This window comes from Physeter macrocephalus, chromosome 11 (assembly GCF_002837175.3).
Source record: "Physeter macrocephalus isolate SW-GA chromosome 11, ASM283717v5, whole genome shotgun sequence".
Classification (NCBI taxonomy): Eukaryota; Metazoa; Chordata; class Mammalia; order Artiodactyla; family Physeteridae; genus Physeter; species Physeter macrocephalus.
In genome coordinates this window covers 41527729-41554507 of record NC_041224.1, presented here as the reverse complement: position 1 = coordinate 41554507, position 26779 = coordinate 41527729, and the positions used below count along the sequence as shown (strand labels likewise).

The 26779-nt window shown below is 38.4% G+C and overlaps 1 protein-coding gene and 1 pseudogene across 2 annotated transcripts in view; both read right to left on the bottom strand.

Moving 5' to 3' along the window:
• Positions 1-26779, bottom strand: part of HDGFL3 (HDGF like 3) — a 95883-nt gene that overhangs the window by 43083 nt on the left and 26021 nt on the right. The gene's annotated exons all lie outside the window — the stretch shown is intronic.
• LOC102996752 (low molecular weight phosphotyrosine protein phosphatase-like) lies at positions 10234-14303 on the bottom strand (annotated as a pseudogene).

Sequence of the window (26779 nt, the reverse complement as noted above, 5' to 3'; positions counted from 1 at the left end):
AGCGGCTGGGCCCGTGGGCCATGGCCGCTGGGCCTGCGCGTCCGGAGCCTGTGCTCCGCGACGGGAGAGGCCGCAGCGGAGGGAGGCCTGCATACCAAAAAAAAAAAAAAAAAAAAAAAAAAAAAAAAAAAAAAAGGCTGTCACTTCCAGCCTGCAGACTCTTGCCCTCTCGATTGCTTGCTCTGAGGAAACTGGCTGCCATATCATGAGTTGCTCTGTGGAGAAGCCCATGTGGCAAGTAACCCAGGGATGGCTCTGGCCAACAGCTCATGAAGAAATAAGGCCTTTAAAGTCAATAACTCATGAGGAACTGAATCCTGCCAACAACTCCTGGAGTGAGCTTGGAAGCAAATCCATTCCCTAGTCAAGCCGTAAGATGACTGTGACAGACACAGAGGCAGAAGGTCCAGGTAAGCCATGCCTAGATTCCTGATCCACAGAAATTGTGAAATAATAAATGTTTATTGTTTTAAGCCAGTAAATTTTGGAGTAATCTGTTACATAGCAAAAGGTAAAACAGGGTAGCTCTAAAGAAAGTACGAAAGAATTCATGAGCAAAAGAATCAGCTCTAAACAGCTGCCCAGTCCAGACAGCATCACCACCAGCTCACAACAGCTATTAGTCTAATAAGAACTTTCCTGCTACCTTCTACCCATTTCAACCCTAGAGGGCTGAAGAATGTTGGATGAGCAGTCAACACATTAAGGTCAAAAAAATTAGTTGACCCACCCCCCGCTTAATACAGTAGGCCAACTTTTGGTAGGGAGAAATTTTGGCTTTAAATAAAGTTTGAAGTTTTAAATAATTATACAGAATTGACCATATTAATTATTGAACTTAGTCTGCTTTTGTACTAGAACTGCTTTGAGGACTTCTCATTAGCAGAGAGTGATCAGAAAAGTTATAGGACTTCATCCAAAGGGACTGGAGCAATGTTAGCATCACAAAATGGGTTTGAACAGAGTAGAGGTAAAACAAAGCTTCAAAAAAGCAAAATGAGGAAAGAAAGAAGTCAGAGCAGCGAAATCATAGAGAGTAACAGCAAAGGTGGGGGTAGGTCAAGATGAATACTAAGTAATGCATGAAGACAAGGCAAGAGAAAATCAGCTACGCTAGAATCCAACATTTTGTAAATGGTAGTTTCCAAACCCACAGGTCTTCACAGTGCTCTGAGAAGTTTCCATTATTAATGAGTCATGGTATCTGTTCCAATTTCAAAATCAATAAATACAATAATTTAAATACTTTCTTTCTAAAATTGAACAGTATGAGAGCCTCTTCGTATCTACTGAGCAAATATGTATAGCAATAGTAGGTAAGTGTGTTCACGATTGAAATATTCAGTTAGGTTTATCACTCAACTGAACACAGCTAGCTGCTTCTGGATTTGACCATTAATCTGTTCTAATTTTTATTCTTAGTCTCATATTATTTAGCTTATATCCAAAACAAACTGTTTGTTAAGACTGCAAAAGAAATATGGATGTTGAAACAGAAGTTAGTGAAGAGCACAAAATGATAATAATCTTGTAAATTTTTTTCAAAATTATCTTTATTCTATCTGAAAATTGAATTTATCTGATCAATATCAAGATTCTCCATCTGAACCGGTATTGAAAGGAGAAAAAAAATGATGACAAGTATATCCCAATTTAGCATTTTATTTAAAAAAATTAATTATACTTTAGATTATCATTTTGGTGACTATCTTTTCATGTCTTTTATATACACACACATAAATTTTACATAAATGGGATATGTCACAGAAGCTGTTTTATCATGGAGATCCTTTTTCTTTTAAGTAGAGGGTGTGTGTGTGTGTGTGTGTGTGTGTGTGTGTGTGTGTGTGTGTGTGTGTGTGTGTGTACATACTGAGTGGTAGGTGAGTGGAGGTTTACCTCTACAACCTCTCTCAGACCTACTTATCCCAAGGTAATGATTACAGTTGGAACCTTCGTAGTCATGGTTTCTTCCTCAACTGCTGATTCGACCAACAGTGGAATGAAGATTTGAGAGAAAAAATTCCAGAAAATTCCAAAAAAGCAAAACTTGAATTTGCCAAGTGCTGGTAACTATACAGCATCTACATTGTATTAGGTATTATAAGTAAGCTAGAGATGATATAAAGTATATGGGAGGATGTGTGTAGGTTACATATAAAGGACTTGGGTGTCTGCAGATTTGGGTATATGCAGAGGTACTGGAACCAATCCCCCTGAGAATATCGAGACATGACTATTCATAGCAAAGTATGCTTTTCTCCATGTTCATATACAAATATTTTACACACAGGCAGAAGTGTTTTTTTTTGTGGGGGGGCAACTACGGTGTTTCTCTCTCACATACACATGCACACAAAATGAATCACATTTTATCAAATTCTCTGCATTATTAAAAGTCCTTGAAGTCAACTGGCATAGATTTAACTCATTTATTTTTAATGACTGCATAATAATCCAGTGATTAGATAACCTATAATTTACCCAACTTTTTCCTGAGGAATGTTAAATAAGGAATTTACCTTATTTTTAGTGTTTTTGCCCTTAAAAAAGGCTACAGTAAACATACCTAGATTTTTATGCACTGGTGCTTCTATTTCCATGAGATACGATTTCCAGGAGTGAGACTGTTGGATCATATATTAGAGGTATTTTTCATTTTAATAGATATTGCCAGACTGCTTTCAAAAAAGGTTATAATAATTCACTTTTCTACGAGGATATGAAAATGACCTCCCTTCCAATCTTTGACAGCATTAGGCATTACTGCTCTTTTAAATGTGCATTTCCCTGATTAATGGTGAGGTTAAGCATCTTTTCATAGGTTTATTGGCTATTAGGATTTACCCTTCAATGAATTGCCTATTCACGTCTTTTTGCATTTCTCTATAGGCTTCTGTCTTTTTACTATTCATCTGTAATACATTAACCTGATACCTATACTCTCCATTGCAAATATATTTCTCTGTTATATAATATGTCCATTGAAACATTTTCTTCTCTTGAGTTCCAGGATACTACACTCTCCCGATATTTTTTTTTTTCCTTTCTCACCATCCACTTTTTTTCAGTCTTCTTTTCACAGCTCCTCTTCTCTACACAGACTTAACTCCCCTGGTGATTTCATCCAATTCCATGGTTCTGAATGCCATCTATACACTGATGAGTCTCATATTTCTACCCCCAAAATCCAGACCTCCCTTTTGAGCGTCAGACTCACCTACTTCAGTGTCTCATAGGCATTTCAACTCTTAATCTTACGGCCTAACCCGTTTATCTTTCAGTATTCTCTAATGTGAGTAAATGACATCACTGTCCAACCAGCTGCTCGTATTCGAAACCTGGAAGTCATTATTGATTTACTTCTCTCCCACAAAGATATGTCTCAATAACACTAATTTCTTTCAATTATACCCCCTCAAATATATCACCAAACTAACCGTTTCTTTCTACATCCACTTCTGTCTGCTCTGGTCTACTCTACCATCATCTAATGCCTAAACTTCTACAAAAGGCTCCTAACTGGGCCCTTTGCATCCACCTCCCTAGCCCCTACCTCTGCCCCCAGCAATCAATTCTTCAGATCCTAAACATAAGTCAGATCATGTCATTCTGCTCGAAACACTCCAATGACTTTCCATATTTTTAAAAATTCTAAACTCATTGCTAAAGCTGTTAAGACCCATGATAGGAATTTTGTCTACCTCCTTGAACTCATCTCCCGCCCTTCTGCCCCTAGCCCTAGCTCATTCGCTATTAGCCTCATTTGCCTTCTTGCTCTTCCTTGAATATGCCAAGCTCATTCCAACTTTTACCCCAGAGCCGTACGACTCCTTCCTCTCGAACATTTGACTCTGCTCAAATGTCACATTTTCAGAAAACCCTTCCTTGATTGTGCAGAAACACACACCCACACAGCATCACATCATATGCTATGCTCTTTGCTTGCTTCATCTTTTCCATATCTCTTATGGTTACATTAAATTACAGATTGCTTTGCTTGCTTGTTTAGTCATCTGTCCCACTCTAAACTAAAACATAAGCTTTATGAGGACAGAAAACATGTCCATTCTCGTTCACTACTAAATCCCTAGCACCCAAAACAGTGCCTGGCAGACAGCAGGAATTCAGTGTAATTTTTTTTTTCAAGAATGACTAAATGTTGCTTTATTATTTTTTGACACCGATCATTGCAAAGCTAGCCTAATTACATTGAAAGGAACCAATATATAGCTGTAGTTCATTTGTTTTTAATGTTTAATATTTTTACATCAATATACCACCATTTAATTTTCCATTCTCTGTCAAGGACATTTGGGTTACTTCCAAGTTTTTTTTGCTATTATGAATCATGTTGGTGTGAATATTCTTGTACACATCTTCTAGTACACACATGTGAGTTTCTCTAGGATTACAGATGTTGAGTCAGAAAGTATACAAAATTCAACTTCACAACATAAAGCTAATTTGTTTTCCAAAGTGGCTGACCAATTTATACTCCCTTCAGTGGTGTATAAGAATTCCTATTGCTGGACTTCCCTGGTGGTGCAGTGGTTAAGAATCCGCCTGCCAATGCAGGGAACATGGGTTCGAGCCCTGGTCCGGGAAGATCCCACATGCTGCAGAGCAACTAAGCCTGCGAGCCACAACTACTGAAGCCTGTGTGCCTAGAGCCCGTGCTCCGCAACAAGAGAAGCCACCACAACCAGAGAAAGCCCGCGGGCAGCAACGAAGACCTGACGCAGCCAAAAATAAATAAATAAAATTTAAAAAAATTAATAAAAGAATTCCTATTGGGATAAACAACAAGGTCCTACTGTATAGCACAGGGAACTATATCCAATCTCCTGGGATAAACAATAATGGAAAAGAATTTTAAAGAAGAATGTCTGTATGTGTATAACTGAGTCTTTGGCACAGCATTGTAAACTATACTTCAATTAAAAAAAAAAGAAAAAAAATACTCAAATAAATAATCACAGAGTCTAATAAAACACAGATAATGGCCAAAAAACATCCTGTTGATCCACATCCTCTCCAACATATGATATTGGAAAACCTCTTAATTTTTGGCAATCTCATTATGATCTTAATTTGCATTTCCCTAACTACTAATAAGGTTGAGCATCTTTTACTATATTTATAGGCCTTATGTAATTCTTCTATGAAATGGCTGTTCATGTCTTTTTGCCTATTTTACTATCCAGCTATTTGTCTTTTTCTTATTGATTCATTCTGTATACTAAAGCTTTGCTGGTTCTGTGTGTAGCAACTTCCTTCAGGTTGTGGCTTATATTTTCAAGTTCATTAAAGGATTTTTTAACGGAACAGAAGCACTTGATTTTAACGTACTAAAATTTATCAATTTTTCCTTCCATGGCTAGTTTTTTTCTGTGTTGTCATAGAAAATTCTTCCCTACTCCAGGGATATAATATATTCTCCCCATATGCTTTAAAAGCTTTTTACGCTTTCATCTATGTAGAAATGATCTTTGTATACAGAATGAAATAGGGATTCATCTTCATATGGATACTATATAATGAATTCATATGGATAACTAATCATGCTAGCATTGTTTAAAAATACTCTCTCCATATCCCCCCTCCCCTACCTGCAATGCCACCCTTGTCCATATATCTGTGGACCAGTTTCTGGGTAACCATTCTGTTCTACTGGTCAGTACAACTCTCCCTGAGCCAAACACTGTCTTAATTAACTATTAACTACTATTTGAACAATTCTACATTTTGATATCTGATAGGACAAGTCCCACCATCTTGTTCTTACTGTTCAGAAATGTCTTGTCTTGGTTATCTACCCTTCCATATATATTTTAAAGGACAACAAAACAAAAACATAATTTAAAAACACTCATTTATAACAGCAACAAAAAGTATAAGATACCTAAGAATGTACAGAGACTTATAAAACAATTAAAAAACATTTAAGAAAGCCCACATAAATGAAGAAACAGACCACATTCATGTATTAGAAACCTTAATAAGATGTCAATTTTTCCATATTAATCCATAAATATAATTCAAATTCAATCAAAATCCCAACATAGTTTATTGTGAATCTTGACAAGCTAATATACTGTTTAACCCTCACTCCTTGATTGGAAGCATACAGAATTATAAATTTAGTATAAGATATAAAACCTTAACCAAAATATGTATTAGAATCTAAAACGTGATCAGCCTTATCTATTTCCGATGATAGGTCTTTCTTAATCAAAGTCTAGAAATTTTCCTTTATTATACTTCAGATAATTAATTTTGAAATATCTGTCCTGTCTTCTAGAGTTCATGTTGTTAGCAAGCTGACTCTCTCTGAAATATACTTGTTGTTTGTAATCTCTTCCCTTATATTTGTCTCCAAACACTTCTTTTGCTTTCTAGATATGTTCTTCAAAGTCTGTCTTCTATTTGACTAATTTATTGATTCTGCTTGTTACCTGAGGTGTTTACATACTCTTTACTCTGGCTATTCTTATTTAATAGAGTCATTGTTCACATCCTAATATTCTTTACCAGAAAAAAAAAATTTAAAGAACACAGACGTGTTACAGTACCGTAAAGAAAAAGGCTTTGGACAATCATAAGGCATAGCATAAAAGGACTTTAAAAAAAGCCAGCGAGAAAGGGAAGAAACAGCATAAAGGTTGGAAAAAGCAAATACTCTTTGCATACTTTCAAATTTAGTATAGAAGCAATTATCCTGAATGGCTCTGAAAACACGGACCTATGCCCTAGACTGCTGATATCAAACAAAAGGCAAAATCACAGAAGCAAAGTACAAGTATGATAAACCATGAAGTGCCTCAGAAATTTAACCTATAGCAGCATTAATAATATTCTAAGGATTTAGAACCATCTGCTAAATGTATCCAATTGTAATTTATCTCTTTTAAAGGATAAATATGTGAAATTAGTTTTGTCTTTCTGCCAAAAGCACCAATCTACCAAAAAAAAAAAAAAAAGAAAAGAAAAAAACAAAACCCCCAAAAATGTAATGACTGTGTTCCTGACAGGGCTGCTAAACAAATATTTAATAATAGAAAGTAGACAGTAGGAAGAAAACACCAAAAATTCCACAGGATGATTTTCTCAGAGATTCTTTCCTTCAGTTTATGTCTCACGGATGAAATTCATCACTTGTAAATCTGAATAATTCTACACATAAAACAAAATTAAAGCATATAATAGTCTTAAACTATGCCTGTTTTTGACAAATAAAGGTGGTAGCTTAGCCAAACCATCTTGACTGCCTCATCTATGCAAAAGCTCATTTAAACATTTAAATAATCACTCACAGGCATTTTCTGAACACTGTATCTCATTTTCCTTGTTCTCAATTATACCCAGCTGCCTCATATAAGGCTAGGCCTGGGCAAACTTGTGCTTTGTCTTCATTCTTACCTTTTCATCTTTCTGATAAGATCACAATGACCCCAGGACCTCATATTTCACTGCTCTTGCTTTCCCCACATATGCTGCATATGGATGTCCATAAAAACTCACTGTCCCAGGAATATCTGTTCAGAGTCCTGTTCTTTGCTTATTTTAAAATAAATTACAGGGACTTCCCTGGCGGTCCATTTATTAAGACTTTGCCTTCCAATGCAGGGGGTGTGGGTTCAATCCCTGGTCTGGGAGCTAAGATCCCACATGCCTCGTGGCTAAAAAACCAAAACATAAAACAGAAGCAATACTGCAACAAATTCAATAAAGACTTAAAAATAAATAAACAAATAACAACAAGCACAATGATCAAAAGAGTGAAAAGGGAGTCCACATAATGGGAAAAATATTTGCAAATCATATATCTGATAAGGAGTTAATAATATTTAGAATATATAAAGAACTCTTACAACTCAATAACAAAACCCCCAAATAACCCAATTAAAAAATGGGCAAAGGATTCAAAGATATACTTCCCCAAAGATATACAAATGGCTAATAAAGCACATGAAAACATTCTCAACATGGATAATCATTAAGGAAACGCAAATCAAAACCACAATGAGATATCACTTCATACCCATTAAAGTGGCTACTTTCAAAAAAAAAAAAAACCCCAAAAAACAAAAAACAAAAACCCCAGAAAATATAAAGTGTTGGCAAAGATACGGAGAAACTGGAACCCTTGTGCACTGTTGGTGGGAATGTAAAATGGTGCAGTCCCTATGGAAAACAGTACGGTATTTCCTAAAAAAAATTAAAAATAGGATTATCATATGACCCAGCAATTCTACTTCTGAGTACATAACCAAAAGAATTAAAGGCAGGGTATCGAAGAAATATATGTACCCACACGTTTATAGCAGCATTATTCACAACAGCTAAAAGGTGGAAGCATTCTGGGTTTTTATCAATGAATGAATGAAGAAACAAAATGTGTGATATACATGCAGTAAAATATTATTCAGCCTCAAGAAGGAAGAAATTCTAATACATGCTACCACGTGGATGAACTTTGAGGACATTATGCTAAGTGAAATACTCTGGTCACAAAAAAGACATGTACTGTATGATTCCACTTATATGAGGTACACAGAGAAGTCAAATTCATAGAGACAGAAAGTAAAATGGTGGCTGACAAGGTTTGGGGGTAGAGGAGAATGGGGAGTTATTGTTTAATGCGTACAGAGTTTCAGTTTTACAATATGAAAAAGTTCTGAAGATGGATGATGGTGATGGTTACACAACAATGTGAATGTACTCAATACCACTGAATTGTCCACTTAAAAATAGTAAATTTTATGTTACGTATATTTTAACACAATTAAAAAGAAAAAATTACAATTAGCACATAAATAGCTCATCCTAAGACTGGTTTTAAACCCTTTTCTTACCTGAGCCTTAAATTTTCTAAATTACATAAGGGTTTCTGTCTGTTAGAGTGAATTCCGTATTTTCTTTCACTTCTCCCTCTCATCCTAAATAGGTGAGTAAAGATTGTACTGCAGTTCTTCCTACTAACTTGCTCTGTAACTCTGAGAAAGTCACTTGGTCAAGAAGTTTAATGCATTTTAGTTTTCTCATCCCTCCCCTCAAAGTAACAACACTGGAAGTCATCTTAAATCTTACGTCTCAGAAGGCACTATCACTAAACTTTTCATTAACGACTTCAAAACTGACTGCAGGGAGGCAGGAAGGTCCATTCAAGATGTAGTGTTCTCTCTCTGTAATAGTTAAATTGTGTAAGTCCTATTACAAATAATAGGACAATAAATAAATTATATAATATAAATAATAGGACAATAAATAGTTCTAAAAACTACATTTCAATGTAGTTTTGGTTATAGGACATTTCAATGTCCTATAACCAAAAAAGGGCTGAAACCCAGCCTTTTTGTAAGGAAATGCCAATAAAAAATGTCTCTATTCTCTTTTTCATGTTCCTTCTGGCTTGGTCAGTTTTATTACTTGTTCATTTAGTCTAGCTGCCTTGTTGATAGGAAAATCAATCTTCTCATCACTTTCTGCACATATCTCACTTTTATTCTTTTCCTTTATGCATCTATGGTTCTCTTCCTTAACCTATCTCAAGCTTTTTCAAGGTAAGGTCATGTCTCATTCATTTTTGTAATGCTAAGTATATCAAGTCTATCATGGAGACTAACCCAGAGTATATACTCAATGAACACTTAATGGGAATATGATGATGGAACACTAGTGTTACCCAATTCACACAGCCCCGCCTTCACAAGGAAATAACTGGAAATTAAAAAGATGAAAGTTTCAATGACAGAAATTAAGAATGTTACACAACAAACTGTTTAAAACCAGGAAGCATTTCTGCTAACCAAAAAAAGTAGATAGGGCTTCCCTGGTGGTGCAGTGGTTGGGAGTCCGCCTGCCGATGCAGGGGGCGCGGGTTCGTGCCCCGGTCCGGGAGGATCCCACGCGCCGCGGAGCCGCTGGGCCCGTGAGCCATGCCCGCTGGGCCTGTGCGTCCGGAGCCTGTGCTCCGCAATGGGAGAGGCCACGGCAGTGAGAGCCCCGCGTACCACAAAAAAAAAAAAAAAAAAGTAGATAAAATCTTGAGGAAGTCTGTTAACAGAGAGTGGAATAGGGGAATATCTCCCAGGGGTGGTCAAAAAACATTAAGCTACATATATACTGTTTATACAATTTACATCTTAAAACAGGAAAGAAAAGTTATGAATAAAAGGCTGGATTAAAAACACAACAGCCAAATGTATGCAAAAATAAAAGCAGGTTACAAGTTACAAGTACCATAACTTACAAGCTAAAAAAGTATGAAATGGTAGAGTGGATCGTTATATATATATATTTTTGTAATTTCCCCAGTTTATTTGAAAACAATCTTTTCTGACATATATTCATATGAATTTTAGATCAGTTATCTCCAAGTGCACAGAAATTAACTATATTTGCCTATAAACTAAGCACTGATAAAAGAATACTTAACATATCAATATTTAAGCATTCCAATATAAAAGGACTTTTTCCAACTTATTTTTTTCCCACCTAAGCTGATCTATATTTGACATTCAGGTTAAATTACATGCATGTAAAAGCAGGCATGGTCCTTAAACTAACCTAAGGTAAACCAGCACACAAGTGTCCTTCTTCCCGGACATAATTACATTTCCAGAGGCAAAGTGGTTCAAATGGGAACAAAGAAGCTAACTTCCTTATGAAATAAACTAGACAGACACAAACTAAGGAGTGAAGGTGCTAAAGATAAATCCCACAAATATTCCTCCTTCCTGTCCTGTAAATGCACAAGTGTGCACTGTGAGCGTGTATGAACACTTCTCACCAACATCACTGGACATCAGGCCCTGGCATCAAGAGGTAGTGCAGGGCAGGGGGCCCCGTCCACACAGAGGGAAGATGTAGTGCAGATTCTTGGAAGTGTCGATGGGCTCAGATGCTGATGGGCCTTACAGTGATGTTTTACTTCATTATGTTCTATTTTGTTGCTCTACTATTTTGTTTGTTCCACTATTTTTGTAACTGGGGTGAAGTGGGAGGTTCAACTAGTCTAAGAACATTTACTCCATAAACTGTCTGAATCAAAATTTTTATTTATTCTTCTGCCAAACACAACAACTGATTTCCATCTACAATTATTTTTTAAGGTAAGAAACAGTGAGTCAACTGAAGAAAGGGCTGCAGCCTTGGCTAGGGAATGGTGACACTGTGTCACTCGATTGAGAATGCGGGCCTATGGGGACGAGCTTGGGCCGCAGCAGGACTGGACCCGGGTCAGTGAACCTTCTCCAGCAAGGCTCTGCAGCACCGCACACACTGGTGGTAGACGGTCTCAAAGTCAGCGTCATTACCATAATAAGGATCTTCAATAATGAGTTGTTCCTGTGGCTCCTAGCTCCCAAGTGTTCAATTATTGCTCTGCAGTTTTGTTTTGTTTTTTTATTTTTTTGAATTAGTATTTTTGTTTTCCCTAGGTAAATACCCAGATGAGCAATTGCTGGATCATATGGCAGTTCTATTTTTAATTTTTTGAGGACCCACCATATAGTTTTCCATAGTAGCTGCACCAATTTACAATACTACCAACAGTGCACAAGGGTTCCCTTTCCTCCTCATTTTCACCAACACTTGTGATTTGTTGTCTTTTTGATGACAGCCATTCTGAGATGTAAGGTGGTAGCTCACTGTGGTTTTGATTTGAATTTCCCTGATGATTAGGGATGTGCCTATTTTCACGCACCTGTTGGCCATCTGTATGTCTTCCTTTTCCATGATGGGAGTCTCTCAGCCTGAGTAAGGCTTGGATCCTTGCACAAGTTATGTGTCAATCATTACCTTTTAAGGTTTCTTTTTGCTGTGAACTGTCTGATGATCCCCAAAGCCTGAGCTCTGAATAAAAGCATTGCCACATATGTTGGGTTTATGTTTGTTTTCAGTATGTATTTTCTGATGCCTAGTAAGGCTTGCAAATTGGGTATAAGCTTTGCCACACTGATTACATTTGTAAGGTTTCTCTCCAGTGTGAGTTCTCTCGTGACCCCAAAGTTGTGAACGTTGGATGAAAGCCTTATCACAGTCTTTACATTTATAAGATTTTTCTCCTGTATGAATTCTCTGATGTGCCATAAGGCTTGAACGTTGGGTAAATCCCTTGCCACACACGTTACATTTGTGTGGTTTCTCACCAGTATGAATTCTCTCATGACCCCAAAGTTGTGAAAGTTCAATAAAAGCCTTGCCGCACACATTACATTTGTGTGGTTTCTCCCCAGCATGCATTTTCTGATGCCTAGTAAGGCGTGAAAATTGGGTAAAAGCTCTGCCACACTCATTACATTTGTAAGGTTTCTCTCCAGTGTGAGTTCTCTCGTGACCCCAAAGTTGTGAACGTTGGATGAAAGCCTTATCACAGTCTTTACATTTATAAGATTTTTCTCCTGTATGAATTCTCTGATGTGCCATAAGGCTTGAACGTTGGGTAAATCCCTTGCCACACACGTTACATTTGTGTGGTTTCTCACCAGTATGAATTCTCTCATGACCCCAAAGTTGTGAAAGTTCAATAAAAGCCTTGCCGCACACATTACATTTGTGTGGTTTCTCCCCAGCATGCATTTTCTGATGCCTAGTAAGGCGTGAAAATTGGGTAAAAGCTCTGCCACACTCATTACATTTGTAAGGTTTCTCTCCAGTGTGAGTTCTCTCGTGACCCCAAAGTTGTGAACGTTGGATGAAAGCCTTATCACAGTCTTTACATTTATAAGATTTTTCTCCTGTATGAATTCTCTGATGTGCCATAAGGCTTGAACGTTGGGTAAATCCCTTTCTCCTGTGTTGTGCAGGTGACAAAGTGTTTTCCACACTAGGAGCAATTCTGTGAAGTGGTGAAACTGAGGAACCACTGCTGACTGGCTTCTCAACTTGACCGCATGCATACACTTTCTCCTCAACTGGAAATCTCTGCAGCTGAGCCACCTGGGCCTGCAGCCTCACTCCAGGTCTACTTTCCAAACACTTGAGATCTCTGTTTCTAGCAACACTGATGTTATTTTGCGTTGTTAATAAACTTCTTATGAATGGCTTGTCGTGCGTGAAATATTCACATGCATTACTTCTTACAGAAACACTCTGAGGAAAATTAATTAAGGATTTATTATTGTGATCTTCTCCATGACTGAGATTTTTGTTATGGGTCAAAAGTACTTCTTTGTCATTTCTTGTATCACATCCCCACTCACTCTCACACTCCTGCACATCTGCACAGACTTCCTTGAGGTCAAAATCCTTGATGCCATGGTTTTCATTTCTGTCCAGTACAACCAGATGGTATAATTCTCCTTTATTAATATCCTCTCTTGGTGATAACTCCTTGATTGCAAATCCAGCAGAAAGGCTTCCAACTTCCGGAGAGGAGTTATCCTCACCCAGGGAGAGCAGGTTCCTGTAGGTCTCCAGCATTACGTCCCTGTACAAGGCCCTCTGAGCAGGTTCCAGGCATTCCCACTCCTCCTGAGAGAAAGTGATGGCCACATCCTTGAATGTCAACAGTCCCTGGGAAAGGGCCATTCCTTCTCCTTTCTTTCCTCTTCCTCTGGGCTTCTTTTTCAGGTAGGATTATTCGGGAAACCCTGGAAACCCGGGTGTGGTGGAGCAGTGCCCAAAGACCGCATAGCACAATTTCCAGAAAAACCGAGACTTAACTCTCCTCAGTGCCCGCGACGCTCCGCGGGATCCCTGCTCTGCAGTTTTTAACTTGATTACTTTTCCTATTCACATCTCTCAGGTTGCTTTCATCCATACATAGTATATAATCAAAAGTGGCAAAGACTTTTTTGGTAACCTGCCAGGCAACGTGACTCATAGGGATAACCATGCTTCTTCATGCAAGCCTGCCCCTGATAATCAGGAGGGTTTCCTGGTTCATACGTGGACACTGCTGCACTGTCTATCCTCCAAGTATCTGAAATGTTTTGATCAGTTACAAGTTTCCTGAAAACTGTTTCTGCAATGGGTGATCGACAGATGTTACCCAGACACTCGAACAGCACTGACTTGGTCACTCGTATGGCCATCTTCCCGCGCGCATAGAGGAGCCCACTTGGAGCATTATATTCTGACAAAAGGTACACTACCCTGGAGTTATAAGTCCTAAACACTTATGTGGCAAGTGAAGCCCTGAAATTTCCTAAACAGTCAAAAATATTGTGAGAGATACGTAGAAATATAATAGATATGGTAGCTATACTTCTGCATCTCTAAATATTGACTGCTACAGAAGCCTTCTTTTTAGGAATACAAAGAACACTTTTAAAAAGTTGATCACAGGGACTTCCCTCATGGTCCAGCGGTTAAGACTCTGCACTCCCAATGCAGGGGACCTGGGTTCAATCCCTGGTCAGGGAACTAAATCCTGCATGCTGCAACTAAGACCCGGTGCAGCCAAATAAGTAAACAAATAAATATTTTTTTAAAAGTTGATCACATATTAAAAGAAAACTCAAATTAAAAAATAGTTTAAAAGACTACATACTCTGATAACAAGGTAATCATGCTAAAAAAAAATTTAAACATTGTATAAAAACTTTTAACCAATGATAATTTCTAAAATTATCTCCTAAACATCTCTTAGGCCAAAAAAGAAAAGAAAATCACAATTAAAATCTATTTTGAAAATGATTATAAAACACCAATTACCCAAATCTACATGTTGAAACCAAATCTGACTTTAGGAAAACTAGCTTTAAAATTTTTCATTTTCAAAAAAAATTTCAAAGAAATTTCATGACTTTTGAAATAGAAGAAAAGAAAGGTAGTGAAGATGAAATCAGAAATTCACGATGTAGGGGAAAAAAAATAGGAGAACCGATTAACCAATAAAAAAATAAAATAAAATAAAAATAAAAGGGAGAAATAAAAACCAAGAGCTAGCGTTTTGGTGAAAAAAATGACAATAAAGCTGACACATCTTTGGCAAATCTAAATACAAATTTTTAAAAAATATATAAAATTAGTAATGAGATGTAACTATAGTGACAGACTAAAAATTATAATAGAATGATATATATATATATATATAAAATCTACACTAGAAGGTTTACTGTATCTATGAAATAGACACTTTACTAGGAAAATAAAAATGGTAGAATTGACTCAAGAAGAGTGGAACATGTGAATAAACCAATAACCATGAAATTGATTTAAAAGATGCCCGAAAAAACCCTCAAAAAGTTTCCAGGCCTTAAGTGGTTTTAAGGTCTTTCAAGTCTTGGAAATAGACTTGCTTGCTTGCTAAATAGAAATTATTTTAGGGACTTCCCTGGTGGCGCAGTGGTTAAGAATCTGCCTGCCAATGCAGGGGACACGGGTTCGAACCCTGGTCCGGAAAGATCCCACATGCTGCAGAGCAGCTAAGCCCGTGCGCCACAACTACTGAGCCCACATGCTGCAACTATTGAAGCCCGTGTGCCTAGAGCCCGTGCTCTGCAACAAGAGAAGCCACTGCAATGAGAAGCCCGCACACTGTGACAAAGAGTAGCCCCTGCTCGCCACAACTAGAGAAAGCCCACATGTAGCAATGAGGACCCAATGTAGCCAAAAATAATTTTTTTAAAAATAGAAATTATTTTAGGGCATCTAAAAATTGGAAAGCTTACCACACATTTTACCAAATCAGCAAAGCTGCAAAAGAAATCAGACAAAAGACTTACTACAACAGACAGAACTGAAAGGAGAATAGACAATTCAACAATAATAGATGGAGACTTCAATACCTCACTCTAAATAACGGATAGAACAACTAAACTAGACAGAAGATCAAAAAGGAAACAAAAGACACTATAAACTAACTAGACCTAACAGACATCTATAGAACACTTCACTGAATAGCAGCAGAATACGCATTCTTCTCAAGTGTACATGGAATATTCTCCAGAATAGAACATACCTTAGGTCATAAAACATGCTTCAATGAATTTAAAAGGACTGAAGTCATACAAAGTATGTTCTCTGACCACAAGGTAATGAAATTAGACATCACTAATAAAAGGAAATTTGGGAAATTCACAAATATATAGAAATTAGCACGCTACTAAATAAACAATTGGCAAAGGAGAAATCACAAGGAAAATTAAAATTACTTGTAGATGAATGAAAACATAAACATAATATACCAAAACTTATGGGATGCAGTGAAAGCAATGCTTAGAGAGAAATTTATAGCTATGTACACTTAAAAAGGAAGATCATGGGGCTTCCCTGGTGGCGCAGTGGTTGAGAATCTGCCTGCCACCCTGGTCTGGGAAGATCCCACATGCCGCGGAGCAACTGGGCCCGTGAGCCACAACTACTGAGCCTGCGTGTCTGGATCCTGTGCTCCGCAACAAAAGAGGCCGCGATAGTGAGAGGCCAGCGCACCGCGATGAAGAGTGGCCTCTGCTCGCTGCAACTAGAGAAAGCCCTCACACAGAAACGAAGACCCAACACAGCCAAAAATAAATAAATAAAATTTAAACTGTTGATTCATTCATGTAATTTAAAAAAAATTCATCTACTTAAAAAAAATTAATAAAGCCATTTCTTCACTCCACATCCATTCCTAATTTTCACCCAACTTCTCTTCACCTCATCTCAACCTCTCACAATAGCAGTCTATGCTCATGGCAAGTACTCACTTCCCATTTGGCCCTTAACCTACCACAAATTGGCTTCTAATCCCACCCTCTTCTAAACTGTCCAGACGTTCACAGGGGACCAGAATATGCCACCCCAAAGTATGGCACTTTGGTATAAGGATTATTTTGAGCTGAAGGCAGTTGAGGAGAAGCAGATAGAAGAGAAGCTTCCTGCCCTCCCCTATTTGCCCAACAGCAGGACAGACATTTTCAAAGGGGGCCCCTTCTCCTCTCTACTAGGAAGAACAGAAGTTAATGACCAGAGACAACTCTAGACCCTTAGCAGCCCAGAGAGAGCACCAGGAGGATCTACGTAACAAACTTTGCTGACTAGCCCTTACCTTCCCTTAGTTCTCCTATGTATTTACCTTCCTACAATTCATACCCCTAGAAATTTGAAGTCCTTTTTCTTTGTCTTGTCACTATTCTAAAACTGTATTGCCCTTTTGTTAAGATGCTATATAAACCCAAGTTCTAACCACGCCTTTGAGTTTTCTCTGAGTTCTCTCACTTGTGTGTGGGATGCACGTGTTAATAAATGTTGTTGCTTTTCTGTTGTTAATTTGTCTTTGGTCGGTCTCACTGACAGAGCCCCAGCCAATGAACCTCAGAGGAGTAGAAGGAAACAGATACTTTTCCTCCCCTACACATTTAACACTCAGAATTGTGTGAACTTCTGGAAGGTCTATTCTCTTAATAGAATAGAGTGTGTTTCTGTGATAACGCACTCTTTGAATCGTCTTCATACTTCTCTGACTTCGCATCTCCTTCAGAGTTTTCTCCCAGTTCTCTGCACTGCTCTGACCCCTCTAGTGCTGGGCTTCTCTAGAGCCCTGTTACTACAGGAATGGTGTGCTCAGACCAGCACCTTTGGCATCTCTGGGAGCTTGTTAGAGACGCAGAATCTCAAGTCCCACCCTAGACCAGCCGGATCAGAGTCTGTAGTTGAACAGAATCCCCAGGTGATTTCTTTTTTTTTTAACATCTTTATTGGAGTATAACTGTTTTACAATGGTGTGTTGGTTTCTGCTTTACAACAAAGTGAATCGGTTATACATATACACGTTCCCATATCTCTTCCCTCTTGCGTCACAGGGAGATCAGCTCGGTGGTTTGTGACCACCTAGAGGGGTGGGATAGGGAGGGTGGGAGGGAGGGAGACCCAGGTGATTTCTATGTACGGTAGAGGGGAGAAGCGCCCCTCTAGGGCTCACTCCTGTCTCCCTGCTCCACTTTCTGGGTGAGCTCGTCAATTCCCAGGGTCACTACCTATTTGCTGATGATTCTCAGATCCGTGTCTCGACCTCCAGGCTTCAGACTCATGTAACCACGTATTTGCTGGCTCCTCCGGGAGAAGTCCTTCCTTCCAACTCAGTTCAGCATATGCACCGCCTGCCAAACTGCTGCCCCCGGCTTCCATCTTTTTTTCTCAATTGATGCTCACGCCATCACCCAGTTATCCGTACTAGAAACTTGAGAGTTGTACTAAGGCCTTTTTTCCTCTCTCATCTATTCCCGTTCCACTCTTCTCTCCTCCCCCCACCCCAATCAAATCCAAACAGCCGTCAAACAGGGACATTTAATGATACTTCTCTTACCTGTCATTTCCAGTCGGACATTCTTTGTCCTAGTTCAAGTTTCAGTTATATCTTATGTGTATGGCTGAAAGCCTGTTATGGGGCCTACACAAATCTATGCTTCAGAAAATCACCAGAAAGAGTTACATAAAAGAAAAATCTGGTCACATCACTGTCTTGCTTAAAGTCTGCTTTACGCACAACAGAGGTTCTCAGACTGTAGTCCCCCGATCATCACCGGCAGCATTGCCTGGAAACTTGTGAGAAAAGCAAATGATAGGTTTAACCCCAGACCTACTGAATCAGAAACTCTGGGGAGGAGGGCCTCACGTCTTCATTTTAACAAGTCCTCCAGGTGAGGGCACACTGAGGTTGGAAGCCACACATCTACCAGATTAAACCAATCTTCTTAATCTGACATACACAATCCTCCCTGATCGTGTCCAGGTCCGAACACTGTTGCCTTATTTCTATCCATTTTATGACTTGAACTTGACATCTGAAAAATGGAGAAATATTTGTTATTTCCAGGTGTGGAAGCCCATCCCCCAAATTGTCCTCCAATGATCCCAGCCTCCTTTTGCATTCATGCCTTGTGTATTTCCCTCCACGTGCAATCGGGTTGGTCTCTAATCAGTGGGATATTGTGGTAACAAAGGCATGAGGCCCAAGGGCAAGGGGATATGGAATGGGTAGTGGAGGAAGGTAATTACAAATACCAGCTACCACCACATGCCCAGTTTCGGAAATGTGGGCTACAATTGTCCTGAGTATTTCTTCCTTATTTTGTTATGAACGTGTGATTCATATCCATACATATATGTATGTATTTACACACACACACACACGACAAATAGCTTCATTTCCTGCCCTTTTAAAAATCCCTTTATCGTGCAACGTAAGATGTATTTATTTTATGTCATAATATTTAAGTATTGATAAACTTACATCATGGTATTCAAGTTACAAAGTATCAACAAGAGTAAACAGCATGCAAGGATGTTGCATCCTCCTCTGGAGAAAGGGTTAGTGAGTTTTCAGTCGTACACAGGATAGTTGTATCACGTTAGGTAGAAGTATGACCTCGTTATTATCTTTATTTTGAGATTAAGGGTGGTTTAAGGAGATGCCAAGTTGACAAAGGGTGGACTTGTGATGGTTAATTTTATGTGTTAACTTGTCTGGGTAAAGTTGGGCCTCATCCAATCCGTTGAAGGTCTTGATAGAACAAAAGGCTGACCTCCGACAAGCAAGAGGAAACTGCCAGCAGACAGCCTTTGGATTTGAACTGCATTATCAGCAACTCCTGGTTCTCCAGTCTGACAGCCCACCCTGTAGATTTTGACCTTGTCGACCTCCATAATGGCAGGAGCCAATGTCTTAAAATAAATCTCTTTCTCTACATAGACACATCCTATTGGTTTTGTTTCTCTGGAGAACTGTGACTAATACATGGCCACACCAATTTATACCCTGTCCCACGTGCTTTTCTTACAATGAAATGTTGACATTCCCCCTTTAAATGGTGGAATCTATGATCCCCTTTAACCTAGCAGACCTTTGTAACTGCCTCAATTAGTAGAAAGAGGAGGATGTGACACTGCTTGACCTCTGAAGCTTGGTCATTAAAGACCACAGGGTCCTTGGGATGCTGCTTTTGGAATACAACCACCATGTTGTGAGAAAGCCCAGGCCACATGGAGAGGCCACAGCTGGCCAGCAGCCCCAGCTAGGGTTTCTGTGTCATGAGCATCAGTGTGTCACGTGACTGAAGGAAACGTCAAATGATTCTAACCTCTAGGCTTCAAGTCTTTCAGCTGAGGTGCTAGTTACTGAGGAACAGAGATAAGCCCTTCCTGCTGTGCCCTGTGCAGGGTCCTCACTCCCAGAATCTACAAGCATAATAAATGAAGCTTTTATGCCACTACATTTTGAGGTAATTTTTTATGCCGTCAGAGTAACTGGAACATCACTACTCAGAGAGACAATTGAAGCAGCCTTTACGAATTCCCAGTCTTGCTATTGTAACATCAGGGGAAACTATATGACCAGGCAGAATAAATTCCACCATATTCAGGATTATTTTCTCTAGGCATTTTGAAGAATTCTTTTTTTTTTATGTTGATATCTTTTATTAATTTATTCAGTAAATATTTACAGAATCCCACTTTGTACTAGGTGCTACATTAGGAGATTAGGAGATCACAGCGTTTGCTTTCATGTTGCTTATGAGCTATATCTGAAAGGATTTAAGAAGATCTATATGAGTGACTATAACACAAAACATGGCAATTTGGGATCATAATATAACAGAGACCATACAAAGATTGAAGGAAAATGGATGGTATTGATTTCCTAAAGGAAACTGCTTTCTACCCAGACTGTGCATTTCTTCCTAAGGGTTCTGAGCAGGTAGAAGGGATTGGGGAGAGCAAATGTGTCGCATATGCTCTGTGCATGTTTTCTTTTTAACCTAGGCTAAATAAAGTCAAATTGAAATTTTTCCTATAGGTCTTTGTATTAAGAGAACCTGAAAATCAAAGAGGATAGTCTTTTCAAATGTAGTTTTGTAAAATACAAAAAATTGGAGCAAATAATTTTTCTGATGGCCCTCTCTTTTCTGTTATGACTTCACAAAAGGATACAGAGCTTCAACAAAAGGAACTCAAAGTATATGCCTCAGAGCAATTAAATAGCCTGTTAGATAATCTCTCTCAAATATGAGCTATTTTCAATACACTTTGGATGCTGTCCTATCTATCTATAATCTATCAATTATTTAGCTATATGCCTGATGTACCTGGAATAAGAAAAATATATATATATATATATATATATATAAAATTAATAAAAAGGCCAAAAGAGAAAACTTACAAGACTATTACAATGTGACAAAATTTAACTTCCATTCTTGATAATTTTTAGAAAAATAAGAATAAAAGAATACATCACTGGAAAACAGTATGGGGGTTCCTTAAAAAACTAAAAATAGAGTTGCCACATGATCCTGCAATCCCATTCCTGGGCATATATCTAGAGAAAACTATAATTCAAAAAGATACGTGCACCCCAATGTTCACTGCAGCACTATTTACAATAGCCAAAACATAGAAACAACCTAAATGCCCACTGACAGATGAATGGATAAAGAAGATGTGGTAGTGACAAAGAGTAGCCCCTGCTCGCCACAACTAGAGAAAGCCCACATGTAGCAATGAGGACCCAATGTAGCCAAAAATAATTTTTTTAAAAATAGAAATTATTTTAGGGCATCTAAAAATTGGAAAGCTTACCACACATTTTACCAAATCAGCAAAGCTGCAAAAGAAATCAGACAAAAGACTTACTACAACAGACAGAACTGAAAGGAGAATAGACAATTCAACAATAATAGATGGAGACTTCAATACCTCACTCTAAATAACGGATAGAACAACTAAACTAGACAGAAGATCAAAAAGGAAACAAAAGACACTATAAACTAACTAGACCTAACAGACATCTATAGAACACTTCACTGAATAGCAGCAGAATACGCATTCTTCTCAAGTGTACATGGAATATTCTCCAGAATAGAACATACCTTAGGTCATAAAACATGCTTCAATGAATTTAAAAGGACTGAAGTCATACAAAGTATGTTCTCTGACCACAAGGTAATGAAATTAGACATCACTAATAAAAGGAAATTTGGGAAATTCACAAATATATAGAAATTAGCACGCTACTAAATAAACAATTGGCAAAGGAGAAATCACAAGGAAAATTAAAATTACTTGTAGATGAATGAAAACATAAACATAATATACCAAAACTTATGGGATGCAGTGAAAGCAATGCTTAGAGAGAAATTTATAGCTATGTACACTTAAAAAGGAAGATCATGGGGCTTCCCTGGTGGCGCAGTGGTTGAGAATCTGCCTGCCACCCTGGTCTGGGAAGATCCCACATGCCGCGGAGCAACTGGGCCCGTGAGCCACAACTACTGAGCCTGCGTGTCTGGATCCTGTGCTCCGCAACAAAAGAGGCCGCGATAGTGAGAGGCCAGCGCACCGCGATGAAGAGTGGCCTCTGCTCGCTGCAACTAGAGAAAGCCCTCACACAGAAACGAAGACCCAACACAGCCAAAAATAAATAAATAAAATTTAAACTGTTGATTCATTCATGTAATTTAAAAAAAAAAAAGGAAGATCACAAATCAATAACCTAACGTTCTACCTTCATCAACTGGAAAAAGAATAGCACACCAACTTAAAGCAAATAAAAGGAAGAAAAAAATAAAGATTAGAGTGGAAATAAGTAAAACAGACAATAGAAAAATACAGGAAATCAATGAAACCAAAAGTTAGTTCTTTGACAAGATCAATAAAATTGACAAATCTTAGGTTAGAACGACTAAGAAAAAAGAGAGAAGATTCAAATTAGTAAAATCAGGAACGAAAAGAGAACATTACTACTGACCTTACAGAAATAAAAAAGACTATCAGAGAATAGTATGGATAACTGTATGCCAACAAATTAGATAACCTAGATAAAATGAACAAATTCCTAGAAAGGCACAAACTATTGAAACCCACTGAAGAAGAAATAGAAAATGTGAGTAGAGCTATAATAAGAGATTGAATTATAAAAAAATACCATAAATAATAAAAAAAAACCCTACCACAAAGAATCTAAAAAAGCGCAACTCATAGAAACAAGAGTAGAATGATGGTTGCTAGGGACTGGAGGGTAGGGGAAATTGGGAGATGTTGGTCAAAGGATACAAACTTCCAGTTATAAGATGAGTAAGTTTTGGGGATCTAACATACAACATGGTGATTATAGTTAACAATACTGTATAGACTTGAAAGTTGCTAAGAATAAATCTTAAAAGTTCTCACTACAAAAGAAATGGTAATTATGTGAGGTGACTGAAGTGCTAACTAACCCTACTAGTGTAATCACTTTATAATGTGTAAGTGTATCAAATCAACACGTTGTACATCTTAAATTTACACAATATTTTATGTCAGTTAAATCTCAATAAAGCTGTTTAAAATAAAAAAAAAAAACACCCACAAAGAAAAGCTCAGGTCCAGATAGCTTCATTGGTGAATCATACCAAACATTTAAAGAATTAATACCAATCCTTCACAAACTCTTTCAAAAAACAGAAGAGGAGGAACACTCCCCAACTCATTTTTTGAGGCCTGTATTACTCTGATACCAGGATCCCAGAAACAGACATCACAAGAAAACAGAACTATAGATCAGTATCACTTACGACTAGAGATGCAAAAATCTACAACAAAAATACAGATCTTCCTCAACTTATGATGGAGTTACATCCCAATAAACCCATCATAAACTGAAATTATCATTAAGACAGAATGCATTTAATACACCTAACATACCGAATACCATAGCTCAGCCTAGCCTACTTTAAATGTGCTCAGAACACTTATATTAACCTACAGTTGGGCAAAACAATCTAACACAAAGCCTATTTTATAATAAAATGTTGAGCATCTCATGTAATTTATGGAATACTATTCTGAAAGTGAAATACAGAATGGTTGTATGGATATAGAATGGTTCAAAGTGTATTGGCTGTTTACCATAGTGACAGTGTGGTTGACTGGGAGCTACGGCTCACTGCCACTGCCCAGCATCAGGAGAAAGTATCTTACTGCATATCGCTAGCCTGGGAAAAGATCAAAATTCAAAACTTGAAGCGTGGTTTCTACTGAATGTGTATCACTTTTGTACCATCATGAAGTCGAAAAATTATAAGTTCAACTGTCATGTGTCAGGGATTCTATTTCTTATTAGCAAACAGAATCCAGCAATGTATAAAAAGAATTATGCACCACAACCAAGAATTTTTTTTTTTTTTTTTTGGTGGTACGCGGGCCTCTCACTGTTGTGGCCTCTCCCGTTGCGGAGCACAGGCTCCGGACGCGCACGCTCAGTGGCCATGGCTCACGGGCCCAGCCGCTCCGCGGCATGTGGGATCTTCCCAGACCAGGGCACAAACCCATGTCCCCTGCATCGGCAGGCGGATTCTCAATCACTGCGCCACCAGGGAAGCCCGACCAAGAATTTTTATTCCAAGAATGTGAGACTGGTTTAACACACAAAAATCAATCAATATAATACACCATATTAATAGAACAAAAGACAAAACATCACATGGTTATCTCAATAGATGTGGGAAAAGCATCTGACAAAATCCAACATTCTTCCATGATAAAAACATTCAACAAACTAGGAATACAAGGAAACACCCTCAACCTGATAAAGGGCATCTATGAAAAACCCACAGCTAACGTCATACTTAATTGTGGAAGACTAAAATTTCCTGCATAAGATAAGGAACAAGACAAGGATGTCCACTTTGACCACTTCTATTCAACATTGTACTGGAGGTTCTAGTCAAGGTCATTAGGCTATATGGAATGTAAAATGGTATAACAGCTTTGGAAAAGAGCCTGGGAATTTCTCAAAAGGTTAAACAAAGAGTTACCATATGACCCAGCAATTCCATTCCTAAGTATATACCCAAGAGATTGAAAACATTAAATCCACATAAAAAATTGTACACATATGTTCACTGCAGCATTATTTATAACAGCCCAAAGTGGAAATGACCCAAATACCCATCAACTGATGAACAGATAAACAAAATGTGGAGTACCTATGGAATAACTACTGGGACTTCCCTGGTAGCACAGTGGTTGGGGATCCGTGCTCCCAATGCAGGAGGCCTGGGTTTGATCTCTCGTCGGGGAACTGGATCCTACATGCATGCCGCAACTAAGAGTTCGCATGCCACAACATGGAGCACACCTGCTGCAACTAAGACCCGGCACAACCAAATAAATAAATGAATATTAAATAAACAATAAATAAAAGGAATAAACTACTGATACACACTACAACATGGATGAACTTTGAAAATATTATGTTAAATTAAAGAAGCCAGACATAATTGGCCATATATTCTTTTTTTAAAAATAAATAAATTTGTTTATTTATTTATTTATGGGTGGCTATGTTGGGTCTTCATTGCTGTGCGCTGGCTTTCTCTAGTTGTGGCGAGCAGGGGCTACTCTTCGTTGCAGTGTGCAGGCTTCTCATTGCGGTGGCTTCTCTTGTTGTGGAGCATGGGCTCTAGATGCGCAGGCTTCAGTAACTGTGGCACGTGGGCTCAGGAGTTGTGGCATGCAGGCTCTAGAGCGCAGGCTCAGTAGTTGTGGCGCGTGGGCTTAGTTGCTCCGCGACATGTGGGTTCTTCCCGGACCAGGGCTCGAACCCGTGTGATTAAGAATCCCCTGCACTGGCAGGTGGATTCTTAACCACTGCACCACCAGGGAAGTCCAATTGGCCATACAGTCTATGATACCTTCAAATGAAATATCCAGAATAAGAAAATTCTTAGAAACAAAGCAGATTAGTGATTGTCATGGATTGGGGGTAAGGATGGATGATGACAGACTGCTTAATGGGTATGCGTTTCCTTTTGGGGTGATAAAAATGTTCTAGAATTAGCAATGGTTGTATGGCATTGTGAATATAATAAAAACCACTGAACTGTATAACTTAAACAGGTGAATTTTATGTAACCTAAATGATATCTCAACAAAAAAAGAAATGTATGTACAATAGTCCCCCATTATCTGCAGTTTCATTTTCTGTGGTTTCAGTTACCTGTGATCAACCATGGTCCAAAAATATTTAATGGAAAATTCCAGAAATAAACAATTCATAAGTTTTAAATTGCACGCCATTCGCAGTAATGTTATGAAATCTCAAGCCATCCTGGAGTAGGACATGAATTATCCCTTTGTCCAGCATATCCTACCTGTTAATAACTTAGTAGCTGTCTCAGTTATCAGATCAACTGTTGCAGTATTGCAGTGCTTGTGTTCAAGTAACCCTTATTTTACTTAATGACCCCAAAGCATAAGAGTGGTGGTGCTAGCAAATTTGGATATTCTCTTACTGTACATCATTCATGAATTAAACTTTATCATAAGTATGCATGTATAGGAAAAAACGTAGTATACAGTTGTCCTTGGTATCTGAGGGGGATTGATTCTAGGAGCCCCCGCATATACCAAAATCCAAGGATGCTCATGTCCCTTATATAAAGTGGTATAGTACAATCGGCCCTCCATATCTTCAGATTCTGAATCTGAGGATTCACCCGACCACAGATAGAAATTTCCATCCAAGGTTGGTTAAATCCACAGAAGTAAAGCCTGACAGTATGGAGGTACAACTGTACATTTATTGGAAAAAAATCCACGATGTGATGTAGGATGGTGAGTGATTGCTGACAGTACATGGTCTCTTTTGGGGATGATAAAAGTGTTTGAAAATTAGATTGTGGTGATGGTTGCACAATTCTGAATGTACAGAAAACCATTGAATTGTACTTTTTTTTTTTTTTTTTTTTTTTTTTTTTGTGGTATGCGGGCCTCCCTCTGCTGTGGCCTCTCCCGTTGCGGAGCACAGCCTCCGGACGCGCAGGCTCAGCGGCCATGGCTCACGGGCCCAGCCGCTCCGCGGCATGTG